This window comes from Suricata suricatta, chromosome 14, assembly GCF_006229205.1.
Source record: "Suricata suricatta isolate VVHF042 chromosome 14, meerkat_22Aug2017_6uvM2_HiC, whole genome shotgun sequence".
In the NCBI taxonomy this organism is placed as follows: Eukaryota; Metazoa; Chordata; class Mammalia; order Carnivora; family Herpestidae; genus Suricata; species Suricata suricatta.
In genome coordinates, this window is record NC_043713.1 from 49820132 (window position 1) to 49834303 (window position 14172).

General features: G+C 35.3%; 1 long non-coding RNA gene across 1 annotated transcript in view; it reads right to left on the bottom strand.

Moving 5' to 3' along the window:
* Window positions 1-13307, bottom strand: part of LOC115278122 — a 29812-nt gene extending 16505 nt beyond the window's left edge. Inside the window, exon 1 of the long non-coding RNA XR_003902712.1 lies at window positions 13045-13307. This is a non-coding gene — a long non-coding RNA (uncharacterized LOC115278122). The remainder of the gene's footprint in view (window positions 1-13044) is intronic.
* Window positions 13308-14172: the final 865 nt, after the last annotated feature.

Consider the following 14172-nt stretch of genomic DNA (forward strand, 5'->3'; position numbering starts at 1 on the left):
CATTTTAGCCACTCTGACTGGTGTGAGGTGGTATCTCAGTGTGGTTTTGATTTGTATTTCCCTGCTGATGAGTGATGTTGAGCATCGTTTCATGTACCTGTAGGCCATCTGGATGTCCTCTTTGGAGAAGTGTCTGTTCATATCTTCTGCCCATTTCTTCACTGGGTTATTTGTTTTGTGGGTATGAAGTTTGGTGAGTTCCTTGTATATTTTAGATATTAACCCTTTATCTGATATGTCATTTGCAACTCTCTTTTCCCATTCTGTCGGTTGCCTATTAGTTTTCTTGATTGTTTCCTTTGCCTTGCAGAAGCTTTTTACCTTGATGAAGTTCCAAGAGTTCAGTATTACTTTCATTTCCCTTGCCTTTGGGGATGTGTTGAATGATAACAGTTGTTAGTAAGAGATTTATTCTGTTCCTTTTTAGTTTTCCAAAGAGCATGTTGCTTGGTTCTTGCTGCTACTGTCTTTCTTACTGTGTCTCACCAGAAAACTGTGATTCAACTTTTTTTATGGAGAGATTTGTTAGACATTTCCTATATTTTCTACTTGGGGTTATGGTATACTGCCTCATAGTCTGTTCTACTGTGATTTTGACCTATGTTTCTCATTCCTTTCTGGTTTGCATTTTGTTAACATTGCAATTTGTTGAATCCTGCATATCAATGTGCTTTGCTTGTGCAGAGTGTTTCTAAGAAATTTAGGAATGTGGGGCACCCAGGTGCCTCAGTTTGTTAAGCATCCAACTTCACTCAGGTCATGATCTCATGGTTCATGAGTTTGAGCCCAACATTGAGTTGTCTACTGTCAGCACAGGACCCACCTCCAGGTCCTCCCTCTCTTTCTTTGCACCTCCCCTTCTTGCATGTACATGTACTCTCTGTCTCTCTGTCTCTCTCTGTCTCTCTCTTTTTTCTCTCTCTCAAAGGGAAATAAGCATTAAAAAAAAGAAAAAAACTTTAGGAGTTATACAATGGACTTGAAAGTGATGCCTATAATATTTCCTATAAGAGGAGGCTTACATGTATTATTGACCATTGTGAAATGGTTTGGTCTGGTGATATAACCTTAAAAACCACAGTCTCCAAAAAAGTATTTTTGCTACAAGCAAATTATCAGAGAAGAGGAGTAAAAGAGAAGTTTTATCATTATCATCATTGAAATTAGTGAAGAGGCAAGTATAGTTAGATAATGGTAGCTGACTCACTAACTATTGCAATCAGATTTTAGCAGTAGAAAAAGATATCACTTCAATTTTATGAAGAAAGGGATAAAGTAAAAGAAATTAAGCATATAAAAGAATTAATAAGAGCAGATAATCACGCTTGTAAACCAAATAGAAATTGTGTGAGCCATTATTGACTTAAACAATTACTGCTTTCTCAACGGCTTTCACACTCACAAAACTGGTGACTGGACACTTATTTCAGTCATCAGAACTGTTAACCTTCATGTCACCATGACCTGTTTTTACCAGTAACCATAGTTTCTATTCTCAAATCTCATTTGAGGGTATCTAAGTAATGAAACCTAATTTACATCTAGAACCTTAGTTACCAGGGGAACTGGGCATTGTAATTTATAGGATTCTAGGTATTTCCAAAGAGAAAAGGTGAGGAAGTAAGTTAAATGAATAATCCACCTCTTCTACCAGACTATTATGCCCAGGCAGCCTGAATCTATAAATATTTAAGTAATTAGTTCAGTTGATTACAAGCAGATTCAGCCAAACATACAATAGGTTTGCAATATGTAAGTCATTTGCAAGCAGAAAGATGCAATCTGACTCCTTGGTACAAAATGTAAGCCCAAGTTGCATGTGTTACTATCCTTTGCTTATCATGCATACCTCTCCTAAACCTCCCTGCAGGCCTCCTTTAGGGTAGAGTGATGTAGGTTAGGGGTCTCCAATTTCTTTTTGTAAAGGGCCAGGAAGTGAGTATTTTAGTTCTTTTGAGCTACATATGGTTTCCTCTTTTTCCTTCTCTTCCTTTATTTTGTTTTTATAACCCTTAAAAAAATGTAAGAACCATTCTTAGCATGAGAGCTACTCAAAAATATGCTAGTTGATCATGACAATGTATTGCTCTACCTTAGATTTAGTTAGTTCATTTGTTTGAGTCTTTTCTCATCACCAAATCCATATTATATGGAGGTAGTACTATTACTAGAATAACCAAGAATTAGTTCTTTGTGGTTTATTGTAAGCTGAATTATCTGCTCCATTGTCAATTTCCAGCTTTATTTCTTGCTTAGAAATAAGCTGACTTCACACAGAGTCACAAGAAAGTAAATATTTTGCAGTCTTCGTGTCCTTAAACTATTTGTTCCTGTAAAATGACCTAGAGACTTGTAAATAGTCACTTGCTTATTACATTCTATTTCAACAACCTAATCCTGATGCAGCTGTCTCTTTAAATACAAAAGATTTATTTTCTTATCGATATTACATGACATCCTACCCCCCAAATAACCAGTAATAAAAATCATCATTGACTGAGGTGAGTTTATAACTATAGATTATGAAATACCTGAACTCCATTACTGAATTTGAAAGCTTATATGTTAAAAAAGAGAAAATATGCATTTATTTCCCCCTCAAAAATTGCTAGATAAAATATACTATAAGGAAACAAAATTTCTGCGTTGTGGTTTATCTCCTCTGTTGTAACAGCCTTGTTTATGTTGAAACGTGGAACACAGTACCAGGAGTACCTGGGAAATACTGCTGGTTCTGTTCTAGACCACCGCATGAAAGCAAATCAAATATTTTTTTTGGTTTCCCAGTGGATTAAAATTATGTTTACGCTATATTGTAGTCTATTCAGTGTGCAATAACATTATGTCTTTAAAAATGTCATATGTACATTCATTAAAAATAGTTTATTACTAACAAGTGCTAACTATAATCTGAGCTTTCAGGAAGTCATAATCTTTTTGCAGGTGGGGGAATCTTGCCTCTCTGTTGATGGCTGCTGACTGACCTGGATGGGATTGTGAAGGTTCGGGTGGCTGTGGAAATATAAAAACTTAGAAACAGTGAAGTTTGCCTCATCAATTGACTCTTCTTTTCACAAATGAATTCTCTGTAGCATGAAAGTTGTTTGATAGTATTTTACCCACAGTAGAACTTCTTTCAAAATTGGAGCCAATCTTCTCAAACCCTGCTGCTGCCTTACCAACTAAGTTCATGTAATATTCTAAGTCTTATGTTGTCATTTCAACAATGTTCACCAGGAGTAGATTCCATCTCAGGAAGCCACTTTCTTTGCTCATCCATAAAAACATCCTTTCAGACATTTAAGTGTGATCATGGGATTGCAGCAGTTCAGTTACAGCTTCAGGCTCCACTTTTAATTCTAGAGCTCTTGCTATTTCCATCACATCTGCAGTTACTCCTCTACTCTAGTCTTGAACCTCCTCTAACATGAGGATTAAATCAACTTCTACCAAACTCCTGTTAATGTTGACAGTATTTTGACCTCTTTTCATGAATCTTGAGTGTTCATAATGGCATCTATAATGATGAGTCCTTTGCAGAAGTTTTTCAATTGACTTAACCCAGATAGATAGTGGAATCACTATCTATGGCAACTATACCCTTATAAAATGTATTTTCTGAAATCATAAGACCTGAATGTTGAAATTACTCCTCAATTCATGGCTGCAGGATGAATGTTTTGTCAGTAGGCATGAAAACAATATTCATTTCATTGTACATCTCCATCAGAGCTCATGGGTGACCTGGTACATTGTCAATGAGCAGTACTATTTTGAAAGGAATCTTCTTTTCTTAATAGCAGGTCTCAACAGTGGGCTTAACATATTCAGTAAAGCATGTTATCAACAAATGTGCTGTCATCCAGGCTCTGTTGTTACATTTCTAGAGCACAGGAGAGTAGATTTAACATAATTTTTAAGGGATCTAGGAGTTTTTGAATGGTAAATAAGCATTTGTTTCAACTTAAAGTCACCAGCTGCATTAGGCTCTAATAAGAGAGTCAGCCTGTCCTTTCAATCTTTGATGCCAGGCATTTCTTTCTTTTCTGTAGCCATGAAAGTCCTAGATGGTGTCTTCTTCCAATAGAAGGCTGTTTGGTCTACATTTAAAATCTGTCATTTAGTGTAGATACGTTCATTACTTATCTTAGCTAAATCTTCTGGCTAACTTGCTGCAACTTCTATCTTAGCACTTGCTTCTTTGCCCTGTACTTTGATGTTACGGAGATGGCTTCTTTCCTTAAACCTCATGAACCATTCTCTGCAAGTTTCAGCTTTTCTTCTGCAGCTTCCTCACCTCTCTCAGACTTCAGAGAATTGAAGAAAGTTAGAGCCTTGCTCTGGATTAGGCTTTGGCTTAAGGGAATATTGTGGCCGGTTTGATCTATCCAGACCACTCAAACTTTCTCCATATCAGCAATAAGGCTATTTTGCATTTTTTAAAAACGTTTATTCATTTTTTGAGAGACAGAGAGAGATCGAGCACAAGAAGGGGAGGGACAGAGAGGGAGGGAGACACTATCAGAAGCAGGCTCCAGACTCTGAGCTGTCAGTACAGAGTCCAACACAGGGCTCTAGTATAGCAACCATGAGATCATGACCTGAACTCAAGTCAGAAGCTTGATGACTGAGCCACCCAGGCATTCCTGTTTCGCTTTTTTGTCATTTGTGTGTTCACTAAAGTAGATTTTTTAATTTTCTTCAAGAATTTTTCCTTTGTATTCACGCCTTGGTTAACTGGCACAAGAGGCCTAGCTTTCAGCCTAATGGCCTTTCACATGCTTTTCTCAATAGGCTTAATTATTTCTAGTTTTTGATTTAAAGTGAGGTACAAGTAGCTCTTTCTTTCACCCAAACACTTAGAGGCCATTTTAGGGTTATTAATTAACTTAATTTCAAGATTGTTGTGTCTTAGGGAATCAGGAAGCCTGGAGAAAGAGAAAGAAATAGGGGAATGGCTTGTTGGTGGAGCAGTCAGAACACACAGTATAATTATCCATTAAGTTTGTACTCTTATATGGGTATAGTCTGTGGCACTCTAAGAGATCACTAATCAAATATGACCATAAAAATATAATAATAATGATAAAGCTATAAATATTGTGAGAATTACCAGATGTGACACAGAGACACAAAGTGAGCAAATGCTATTGGAAAAAAGGGTGCCAACAGACTTACCAATGCAGAATTCACCATAAACCTTCAATTTGTAAAAAATACAGTGTCTGTGAAATGTAATAAAATAAAGTAAAATAAAATGAAATATGTCAGTAAGTAGTTATTGGGAAAAGAGATGATGTCCATACAGCTTAGATATAAATTAGTTATTGAGGCATCAGTGACTAAAATTAGCATATAAATTTCTGAAAGTTACAGAATAATCAATAAGGCCTATTAAACTCTTATTTCTTAGAATACTGCACAGTTGCATGTTTAAACTCATATCTTGAAAATTTTATAAAGCTCAGTTTAAACTCACAGCATGATGATGAATGATCTTAAGTTTAATGACGCCTCAAGACCGGGGCCAGTATGAAGCATATCATCTTAACTAGTTACTTAGTAAGTTATTCTTTCTTTGCTAACATCATCTGAGAAAGAAATTATGGTTTTATTCTCAGGCAACCCACAAATTCTACTCTCACATCAGATTTTCAAAACTGCAGAAACTCAGGGGGAATTCCAGTCTTGCCCAGTGTCATGATGCACCCACCCATGTGAGGGAGCTTCAATGACTTAAAACATTTCAACTCATTCTTAGCCATGTGAGAAGGCACAAATCTCTACAGTGTTTCAGGTTTGGAATAATTTTTCCTCTTAAAAATAACGTGCTAAGCTAATTAGCTTTCCTAAAGTGAATTAACCTAATAGCATTCAAAACCTGACAAACATAATCTCCTTGATTTCCACAGAAGTGGATTAGTCAACAGAATCCTATCTCTAGTCAAGTCTAAATCAAGTTACAAATTCTAACCAAATAGTGAGTGCTGGAATAAGTCGTATTATTAGTATGCATAGTCATATTTATCTCAACTGTAAGCAACATAGGCCTTTTCAGTAGGGAGATGTAAAAATTTATACTTGAAGAGTGTCTTTTCACATTGTGATAAAGAGGTTGTTTTCCTTTGACATCCATGAGCTTTGGCTCATTTTGTTATATCTTTGAAGTCATAAGAAGGAGTAGCTCTCTTTACTTTTCTGTTCCATCTTTTGGGACTATTATTGTTTAATGCTTTTTTTTTTTTTCCCCTGCCTACTGCTTTTATATTTGTGCCAAAGCAAAACATACACAAGTCATATGGGTCATATGCTTTTTAAAAAAACAAACTTTTTATTGAAGTATGTGACAAACTCCTATTAATACTTTCCTTAAAGTGATTGATTGATAATACATAAACAAGGATTTAAGAATTATCTATTTCATTTATTTGATCTATTTATAAATACAAAAAAATTAAAAGTCAAATACATTTTCATTTGCTAATATTATCATTGTGAGATATTGTCCTAAAATATCTATTGAGTTATCTGTCTGCTTATAGTCCCTACAAACTCTTTGAGCACCAACCACTTGAAATATAATTTAGAAATATCACTAATTCAATTGAAATATCACTACTGTTAAACAGATAGTATAAGAGATTGGCCTAGCTGGTTTCCCTAAATGGACCACCCTTGGGCCATGCTTCCCAGTGCTCATGCTCTTGTGCAGTCTCCTTTCCTTGAATGTGGACAGCCCTTGACTTGTACTTAATGAGTAGAATATGGTGGAAGTTTTGCTGCCTGACTTCTGAGGTAAGGTCATAAGATGTCTTGTAGCTTTTCACGGAGATATCTTGGAACAAGCACTCTTGGAGAATTAGCTGCTATCATGCTGCGAGTGAATGCCCAATGTAGCCAAGGAGTGAAACCACATGGAGAAAGACAGATGCATGGACTTTCCCCGACTATTCCAGTCAACTCACTGAGGTAAAGACATGTCAGTGAAAATGTTTTCTTGGATGTTTAGGCCAGTTACACCTTTGGATAGCTCCAGGCCAGCTGTTATTTAACTGAATTCAATGAGAAACCCCAGTGAGAACCACCCTGTTGATCCCAATCAACACATAGAAATATGAGGGATAATATTACATGCTGGTTTTAGCCACTGAGCATTGGGTGTTTTGTTAACAATAAGTAACCAGAACACAGATACAGACTATTTGCTTTTTGGTTTCATTTTTATTCGTAACATTATATTGCTTCTAAGTAAATTTTACACTTAAAATATTGTGAATTTATTGATATTCCTGCTGTATTTGTTTTGTATATACCACTCTGCTTAGAAAGCCTGTGTGTATGTGCACACATGTGTGTGTTTCACTCTATTTATGTAAGTACGTTTTGAAGAATAAATTGGCATTTTAAGAGAGGAGAAAATCCTTCTGAATATTTTAAGTAAATACTTTGATCTGCAGCAACTCTGCTATAAATTTGGCAATTTAAAATAATTTTGAGCCTGCATTCACTGAAACATCTAAAGGCAATAAAGCCAGGCTTTCAAAGAGAAAAAGAGGAACAAAGAAAAGAAAACTAAAAATAGACTCCACAAGAAAGATATTTAGCAAGGAAAGAGTTGGTGAGAGGGATACTGCTCTAGGACTAATGTTTGTTAGACAACTGATGCTTAATGTCACCTCTCAATCAGCAGACATCTTAGGGCAGCTAACAATCTAATTATGGAAAGAATGGGAAATTCTTGTGTGTTAGTAAGCCTGGCTGATGTTCATAGCACAGTAGAATGGAGAGGCTTCTCTCTTTAAAGTTCACAGAGCTGGGAGGGAAAAAAAGCCACTTAGCGTTAACTTCATAATATTTGATGTTCATTTAAAGGCTCACCAGCCAAGATGCTCCAGCCTTTCAACTGGGTGTATTAACTTGCTGTACTAAGAGTGGTCTCTAGATAAATTTGAAATACATTGTATTTTTGTTGTATTTGATTTATGCAACCTAGACATTGTGAAGAATTGGATTTAATAACTAGTAAGTGTCAGTGTCCACATATGGTTAGTAACCAATATTTCTTGGTTCTTAAAAAAGATAAGTACAGGTCTTGGGAAAGCTAAATGAAAGAGTAGCATTCAATATTCTCTTTGAAAAGTCATTCATAAAAAATAGCTACAGATATTCTACTGTTACACATTAGGATAGGTGTAGGGGCATAGAGCAACTAAATTTGCTTGCGTTGTGTAGCGAGGGTGGCATCAGAAAAGCTGAAAAATGAGCTCCATCCTTTAGAGTGAGTAGATCACCAGGATAACAAAGGAATATGTGGGTAAAGTAAGGGGTGAAGGATGCATTTCAACGGGAATTGTCTAGGACGAGGCCAAAATGTCTCTTTTACATGTTGCCAAATATTCTATCTGAACATCTAATATAGTACTTATTATGTGATGTTATAAAATCAGTTTCTTATTAACTGCTTTCTTCACTAGATTATAAGTTTGGAGGATAGAGACAATATGGCATTTATGTTAGGGTCTCTTTTCCTAGTACAGTCTCTATAAAAAGATAATTATAATAAATAAATGAAAAAATTAGTAACTACAAAAAATACTATCTTATAACATTTACTGTAGCACTTTGGTTTAGATATTTATATATATTTTAGAGTTCCTTATTAAATTGTAAGATCTTTTAGGGAAGGATCTTGCCTTATTTTTCTTCTTTAAGTGGGGCTTATGCATACTTAGAACCCTATAAAAGGTGACTGAATGGGTAGTAAACTATAGTTTGCTTATTTTTTAATCAGCCAAGGTGTAATTTAAGCCTTATAAGCTTATACAAAATGCCGACATATTACAATAAATGATCTTGAAGCCAGCATGATTCTCCATTAGAAATAGGACGTTGCCATATTTCTGTATTTCTGGTTGCCTAGAAACAAAAATGTGAAGTTGTATGAGCCTATACGAGTTTGTACCAATAAGATTACTTATGCAAAGTTTATCCTCTCTGGATTTAGAAGGCATCAGTTCTGAAGAGCTTCAGACAATAAGGTGGTCCTCTTAGTTTCAAGTTTGCAGAACTTGGCTTTCTTTCACTATGGTAACAACATTTACACTTAACTAAAAGAAATAATTCCTCACGTAAAATAACCACACCAGATCATTAATATGCCCACTGTATATTTATTGATGTATCATAGATATTTTCAGACTTTAAACAATGCCATTAAACATTGGAGGATAGAGGGGAAATAAAAAAGGGGCAGGTTGAGATTTGACATACCGGTATTGTCAGGGTACAGAATTCAGGTAATTTTGACCTCTTGACAAATAACCAATGGGTGAGTAGTGACAGTGTGGCAATGCTGGGGAGTGGGCTACTGAGTTTGTACTCAGAAGTACCTTTTTTTTTTCCGTGCTAGTCATCTGTGAGTCAGTTGATATGCAGTGTGACATCACGAGAGTGAGGGGCTGGGAATCAGAGTCCTAGGCTGCTTTTCTGGCCTTGGGCATTTACACACATAGGTCAAGATAATTCTGTTTCCATGGCAAGAAAGGTGATTCTGCTGATTTGCTTTTTTTTTTTTTTTTTTTTGTTAACTGCTGCAGGAGGAGAGGGGCTAGAAGGAAAAGAGAAGAATATTAAGAGTAGTTTCTGAAATAAGAGCAGGAAAACTGGAGGATATGTTCCGGGAAAATCAGTGGACGTCTAGCAACTGTTTTGGACGCAGCTGGGAACAGCTTCCCAGCAAGTCTGTTTCCTTTAAGAGCAGTTTCTCATGTGTTAGCTCATTTTAACATTCGCCACAGCGCCTGAGGTAATCAGGCTACGTGGTATATTATTAATGAGGAACTTGAGATTCCTGGAGATTGTGACAATATAACATGCCCCCCCCATGACACCCCCAAAGACCTGGCTTATAAACCAGTGTTCAGCATCTATCCTGGTGCTATTTTTTATTGTATCATTTGCTGTATCAGTTGTATCAATTGCTGCATTTGTTTGTGCTGGAGGTCTTAATTGTAATGTTAAGGACAAGTCTAAGACTGACAATTGTCATTTGGAATTTATTATCAACTATATGGTTGTACATTTCACCATATCATAAGAACTTGGATAACACTATTCCAAAGTCCTCAGTATTTGGTAGATGGTTAGTATAAATTTATTAATTGCTTTATCTAAGCACTAATGTTATATATGATCATACAGTTTTAAAAATAGTTTACAAGAGTTGTAGAACGATATATTACTGACATCACTGGGAAAGAAGGATTAATTGTTTATAACTTTGTAATGAAGGACACATCAAATTTACTTAGTTATTCCACATATTTATGTCAAGATGGTCTACCTTTAGCTCGCCATGGGTCTGTCTTATAAAGGCAAGCTAATAAAGTTTGATATACTGTTTTTGAGTTAATATAAATGGGTGTACCTCATGTTCCAAGTATACATTATCAACTGCACACCAGAGGAAGGGACTATGTAAGAAAACTATCATGAGTTTTAATTCCTGTTGCCAGAAACTATATTGAGCCCTTGAAATATTCAATCTCATTTAATTCTAGCAACTTTTCAGTGTCATAGATCATATTGTCCACCCTTTAGGTCAGGATGTTCAGAGCATCTAAAATAGGTATCACTGAGCAAAATTCAAGGTGCCAATGTGGTCATACTCCCTCTAGAGGATCCAGTTGAGATTTTACTTCCTGGACTTTTCCAATATCTAGAACTGCATTCCTTGTGTTCTCTGGCTCATGCCCCGTTTATTCATCTTCAAAGACAGTGGTATAATTCCTTCTTCCTTTGACTCTACTTTCCTCTTCTGTTTGCACAGCCTTTAAATTCTGTGTCAAGCCTGTCTCTGCCTCCTTCTTACAGAGATGTGTGTGATGGCACTTGAGGCTCACATGTGTCCATACTGGAGGGTAATCCAGGATAATCTCTGCATCCCAGCATCTTTAACAGAATTACATATGCAACATCTCTTTCTTTTTCTTTGCCAGATAATGTAACATTTACAGATTCCAAGGATTAGGATATGAATCTTTTGTGGGGCCACGATTCATCCTACCACATCTACAGTTTTGATTCCAGTAAATATTGCCTTTTTAAAGATGTTTAAGGGATAAAATGAGGGAGAATTAATGTGACAGTGGCAAGAAGTCTTTCTGATATAGAGTTATCACGAAATATTTAGACTTTGAAAGCTGGGTTATTCTTTATAATGTCAAAAATGATCCTCAAAATTATTTTCTCATGGGTCATGGGCAAAAGAATCCTTTCTGTTGCCCTTTGCCTCTATAAAAACCTTTCTGAGGTAACATCCAATATTCACTACACAAAATGCCAATGTTTTTATATTATGAGAAATTACTCCTATAAATTGTTTCCCATCCTACTCATTTAGTCCTTTATTATATATTGTTTTATATATTATATATTATTTATCTTCATATTTTGGACCTCTAAACTAAAATTGACCAGATGTTTTTAATATCTCCTAAATACTTTTCTATGTGTTCTACATTATCACCAGTTTCATTCTCTAATAAAAATCATAATAGGTATAATTAATGAGCTTTTCCTAATTTAACAGTCATTTTATATTCACTATCTAATATTATCTTCATAAACTTTATATAGTCATCATTTATTATGATCCCCATTTAAGATTGGGAAACGGACTCTGGAATAAGAGGTGATTTGTTCAAAACCACATAGCTTGTGAATGATAGACCCATATTTTAAATTAAGTCTAACTAGTTTAAATTAAGTCTAGTGTCAGAATTTGTAGTGTTTCAATTATATATCACTATAGGTACGATTTGTGAGCAAAATATTTTATAGATTTGAATCTCTCACAAAATTATGCTTATTTGTGGATACATTTTAGTAATGTAACTCTAAACATAACTTACAGCAGCAAAATTTAAATCTGAAACATAAAAGAAGTTAGAGAATTTATGAGCTCTTGGAAAGACAGCTTTAACAACCTCTTCCATGTGTTAAATCATTTATAAAATGCCTATGTTTTGGAAGATTTCATTCTTCTCTGTTGCAAGCATCTCTTTTTGTCATACAGACTCCATTGCTTTGGCAAAACAAATTATGGCATTTAAAAGTGTATCTAAAAACATATTCATCTGTGTTAGGAAGTAAAATTTTAGAAGTTTGACAGTTGGGCATCCAGATTTGAAGAAGAAAAAAAAAAACAGTAAGCATGCCAACATTTCACTTTAAAATAGAAAACACAATCCAAAATTAGGAAAAGGTGACAATCAATTTGGAAAATCACTTATGAGCAGATACATAACATACTTTGAAATTTATTTTTAATATGTAACATTTCACAGGGTTCTAAGTAAGGATTTGAAATAGATACAATGATCTAAGTAGTTTCCATCTCCCTTGCCAAAAAATATTCTGAATTGGCATATATTTAGGAAATATTTCCAGTGAAAATATTTCTGATATGACTGAGAAATTAGTGTATTTTTGATTTGAATTGACAAAGCTATTAGAGATTTGGATATATTTTAACTTAAAAAGAAAGGGAAAACTATTTATATCCTACTTAAACTCTGATATTTTACAACTTTTTCTCACCTTGGAAATCTCCCATTGTTTTGTTTTGTTTTTTGCCCCAGACCAGATCCTTCTTATCCTCTAATTCAGCTAACGTTGATCATGTGCTAAATTATGTCAGACATTATGTTCAGGTGCCTGTTCACATTTTATCTTTCAAAGAACTCTTTGACATAAATAAGCACTATAATTTATTTTTATAGAGGAGATGATCAAAAGTCAAGATATGAAATGATATCCTTAAAAACCACACCACTGGGAAGTAGTGGAGACCAAATTCAAAAGAACATCTGATTACAGGTTACGACTTGATTTTTACCACTTCAACATACAATGGTTTTCATCACTGAATTTCTGATATATTTATAAGTGTATTCTATGTGATTTAACCCTTGTTTATTAAAGTTATCTTTCCAAACAAAGCATACGCTCTGAGGTTAGAGACCTTGTGTCTTTTGTACTTACCAGGTCCTCCATACTGTCTTATCCAGTGATAGACATATAGTAAGAGCTCAGCAAATCACTGCTTAGTTCTAGATATACTCTAACATATTCCTGGGTGATGGGAAGACATTTATTTGTTGGTGAATGTGAAGTTGGTTTTTGGGATCCAAAAACTTACTTTTTCAAACTAATAGAGACAGCACTTGTTCACTGGCTACATTTAGGAATGAGGATCCTACTGACTGTTTCATGGACTTTATGATGCTCACGTATGAGCCATTGAAGATGCCTCACCAGCAGATGCCGGCAGTTGGTCCACAGGCATTCTACATTCTGCATATTTCATCTACCACCCCTCCCCCACCTGATCACCAACTCCCTGTGTGTGCCTTTGAGGGCAGTGAGTGTGAGCCTATGTAGATAACTTGTGAACATGTGTAGAAAGTCCAGTACTGTGGGGTTGGGAGAGGATACACAAATTTAAGCATTCAGCACAATCCTAGGAAAAAGAAATGGGAAGCTGTCAATACTTAATCTGGCTTTACAGGATTGAGAAAAAGGTTAACAATTTTAAGAATTCTCTCTCAAGAGGGAGTAAGAGGTGTGGAGCAGGTGTGTTCACCGAAAAGCTATAAGGTGGCCTCGGAATCCTCAGCTGTGCTGACAGATGAAATTGCTCTCCTGAAGACAGTTAGTACAGAGTGGAGGAGGTGACTGCTTCTTCAAATGTGAAGACAACACTGAAAAACATTAAGGGACATGAAAAGTTAAGGAAACATGACACCACCAAAAGAATATAATAATTTTCTAGTAACTGATCCCAAAGAAATGGAGATCTGTGATTTCCATGATAAAGAATTCAATATAGTTGTTTTAAGGCATCTCAGTGATTTATAAGGAAACAAAGAAAATTAAATCAGGAAAATAATATATAAACAAAATGGGAAGTGTAAATGATAAAAATTTTAAAAAAGAACCAAACAGCAACTCTGGATTTGAAGAATACAATGAATGAAATGGAAAAAAAAAAAAAACAAAAAAAAAACCAACCAGAAGAAAGAATCTGTGAGATTGATTACAGGTCATTTAAAACAACCCAGGGGGAGCGGAGGAGGGAGAGAGAGTTGGGGAGAGAGAGGGATGCAAAAC